Source organism: Eurytemora carolleeae, unplaced genomic scaffold (assembly GCF_000591075.1).
Source record: "Eurytemora carolleeae unplaced genomic scaffold, Eaff_2.0 scaffold154, whole genome shotgun sequence".
Taxonomy (NCBI): Eukaryota; Metazoa; Arthropoda; class Copepoda; order Calanoida; family Temoridae; genus Eurytemora; species Eurytemora carolleeae.
The window spans coordinates 194,716-198,432 of NW_019396344.1; the positions used below are offsets into that span (position 1 = coordinate 194,716).

A 3,717-nucleotide genomic window follows, 5' to 3' on the forward strand; every position below is an offset into this window, starting at 1 on the left:
TATTTCCTACAGATAGCAGCAAGGGGAGAAAGGAATATAGAAAGTAATCAATTTGCTATAGATGTCTCTCCTTGCACATTTTCTCAGAGGTTCAAAAATTAGTTTTCTGCTACAAGCGATTTAGGAAGGAGGTTTCTACCTGCCTGCATATCTATATATATATTATCTTTGGTGTTGCATAATCTGAATGTGTACTGTATAGCTCGCTCTAGCTGGTTAGATGTCGGCCCGGTTCTTGAATTGAACTGGACTTGACAGTGTGTTGCATAATCTGTATGTGTACTGTTACTGTATAGCTCGCTCTAGATGGTTAGATGTACGTCGACCCGGTTCTTGAATTGAACTGGACTTAACAGTGTGTTGCATAATCTGAATGTGTACTGTACAGCTCGCTCTAGATGGTTAGATGTCGACCCGGTTCTTGAATTGAACTGAACTTAACAGTGGCTCAAGGCTAATTTACATTAATTCATGTCACTTGAATACGATTTGAGCTGCAGGTAATCTTGTATTGTTGAAATCGATATCTTAATCCTTATTCGATATCCCCGCAGTGAAAATTTTACCCTGAAAAGATAACTGAAAGAAGGAGATTAAGCATTGATCCGTAAAATCAAAAGTGCCTACAGTGTATATCTAGATCACAAGATCAGGATTTTGAGTATCCTACACAAATGTTCAACTCTGATCAAAAAATATATCTTTCGTTTCCTTTAGGAAGGTGAAGGTTAGAATAAGATGTGTAAACCACAAGCTTTTATCTTTTTCAAGTTTTTGCCGCAACCTTTCATTTCACAAGTTTATACGTTTATCTTTTAATAGAATTAATGTTTGTAGAGTTGGTGATATAATCCTGTATGCACCCTTATATACGACAAAATAAGATTAAATGGACTGTAAGCGTAGTTTTCAGTATCCCTTTATATAAAGATTGCAATGCCCGATTAACAACGGTGTCCTTGAAACTTTTTTTTTACCATGTTTAAGGGATAATTCCAGGGGCGTACGAGGGGGGGCCGCGCCCCCTCGCCCCCCTCTACGCGTGCCCCCCCCCCCTGAGAGGCTGAAGTGGGGCACCCATGGGGGAGGCTCTTTTAATATTACATCTGCTTGCTTTTCCCTTCCTCAGGCCAGGCAGTGGCGTACCTAGGGGGGCAGTAGTCCTCTTGCCCCCCCTGGGAGTTCCAGGCAGGGCACTGCCCCCCTGGAAAATACAAAATTAAAATGAAACTACGTTTAAAAAGTAACACCTGACAATGACAAAGACTAAGGATTTGTCTAAATTCACTGTTAATACAAGACAAGGAGAGAAAAGTTTTAGCCTTCTAAAGAGAATACTTCATTACACAAGATGTACTATGACGGAGAGCAGACTTAACGATCTTGCACTTATAGCTTTACACCCTATAAGGCTGTTTGAGCTCTCTACTGAAAAAATTATTGAAATGTTTGTGCAAGCAAATCCCAGAAAATTGTAGCTTAAAGGAGTTGGTGAATATGTAGATTGAGTAAATTCTATCTAAAAATTTCAGAAGAAATTTCGTTTATTAGTAAAAATATAATTTTTAATGATGCTGTGATTATTAATTTAGTTAGCTGTGATGGAGTTAAGTGATAAATTTATAAAGTTAAAAAGTTAGTTTTTCAAGCAAAGGAATAATTTGTAGACTTTATAAGGTTAGAAACCACCCAAAAATGTAGTCTTTTTGGTGTATTTTTATGGTGAACAAAACAAGTTCAGGTGCGAGGGGGGGTGGCAAAAAAAATTTAAAAAAGGTATCAATCTTTTTTTCAAAAAAGGTGTTTTTAAGGAGGGGCACAATGTTGCCAAGGGGGGGACCCCAAAATTTTTTTGGGCGCTTACGCACGCATATTGTGCCCCCCCCCCCCCCAAGCAAAAGCCCTCGTACGCCCCTGGATAATTCCTATTTGTTTTCTGCAGTAGATGCGCAAGTAACTTTTGTAGAGAAACCACAATTTAAATTAATCAGTTTTTGAATTGATAATTATCAATTTGAGAATTTGATAATTGATAATTCAAAATTGAGCAGATAAAGCATTTAAAAATACCTTTGTTCACGGCTATTACCAATGCTATAACGCATCAGGGCAGGTTTTACGCAAGGTTCCGCGTAAGCAAAACGGTAGGTTTGTCAAAGTTAACGAAAGATTCCGTTATGTTTGTAATCCTTGACGAAATTAAAAAATTGGTCTGAGACTGAAGTTGGTCAATTTTTTTTACTTTTCTAATTCCAACACAAGGCCCTCACTTACTTTAAGCAAAAATCTGGATTATAATACTTACTGCCTGATTCCTCATGCATGATGCTTGAAAGCTTTATGTTACCTTTGCCAGATTAAATCTATATTTAACCCGGCTTCCAGTAATTACACTTAAAGCCTCTGAAAAAGCCATCAGATTGCACTAGTTCTTAAAAAGAATTTTTTAAATTTTTACACAGGCGCCATTGAAGTAAATTTGCAAATTTTTAGTTTTTCTCTGAATTTTGCCATTATTTTTGTAAAATTTAAATCGCCTGGCCAAGGGCCAGTCAAAAATGTAAAATTATTCATATTTCACGAAATTTTAGCTTTTGCACATTTTCTGCTTTAGAACTTGATTTCCCAATAAATTTTTTGCTAAATTTGCAAAAAAAATATTGCGGATTATTTAAATAAAGTAAAGTAAATAAGGAAAAATAAAAGGATTTTTCTTTCGGACCCCCCCCCCCTCTCACGTAAATGCATAATGTGTCATTCCCAGTTTCAATATGAAAATGCTAGTTCTATAACTAAATGCATTTTCTTTCATAAAACTTTACTGATTTATCATAATCGAGACAAAACAAAAAGTAAACAAACCTGAAAGTAAAAGTGTAAACAAATATTACAAAAACAACTTGATTTTGTTCAGGTCATTTTACAATAACATGGAATATAGGGAAAAAAATAAGCATGATTTATTTTCATTGAATTTATTTTAATTCACACTGAATCCTCCATCCAATATTGTGAATCCTATGTTTGGATTTTGTCAGGATACTACGTGTTTAATATGTCCCCATGAAACCACGGAAAAAATCGGAAACTATGATGCCTGTTTTCCTAGTACAGATAAATCAATACCAGGATGTGAACTTGTACACTGGCATTCTAAGAATACACTCTGTTTTACAGCTGGTGAATTCAAAAAAACTAATATGTGGTAAAATTTCTCTGAGATTATTTGTAAAACTTTATGAAATCTTTAATCTTTAATCACTGAATAAATATTTAGATCTTAAAAAAATCAATTCACATTTCCATGAAATTTTGCTTGAATATTGGTTGGTTTCAACATTATTAGGTTAATTGGTTCATGGTTTGAAATTATGAAGTGTGTAATATTTTGCTTTGTTATTTAGTTGATTGGTTTTAAAGTTCTCTTTTTATTGGTGTTGCTTGGTAGATTTCACAGTATTGTGAGGTTTCTTATAATTAGTTGGTTTAAATATTGTGAGGTTTGTATTTAGTTGGTTTCAATATTGTGAGGTTTCTTATTCGTTGGTTTCAATATTGTGAGGTTTATATTAAGTTGGTTTCAATATTCTGAGGTTTGTATTTCGTTGGTTTCTAAATTTTGAAGTTTGTATTTGGTTGGTTTATAGTGTGGTTTGAATTTAGTTGGTTTCAATATTGTGTGGTTTGAATTTAGTTGGTTTCAATATTGTGTGGTTT

The 3,717-nt window shown here is 34.5% G+C and overlaps 1 protein-coding gene across 2 annotated transcripts in view; it reads left to right on the forward strand.

Moving 5' to 3' along the window:
* The first annotated feature begins 262 nt into the window (after positions 1 to 262).
* The window catches only part of LOC111701383 (transmembrane protein 17), a 17,497-nt gene continuing 14,042 nt past the window's right edge, over positions 263 to 3,717 (forward strand). Inside the window, exon 1 of one of the 2 annotated variants that reach the window (XM_023472648.1) lies at positions 263 to 500. The gene's annotated coding sequence lies outside the window, so the exon portion shown is untranslated. Of the gene's footprint in view, positions 501 to 2,997; positions 3,206 to 3,717 lie in introns of those variants that run through there. The other variant, XM_023472649.1, reaches the window with a different exon arrangement.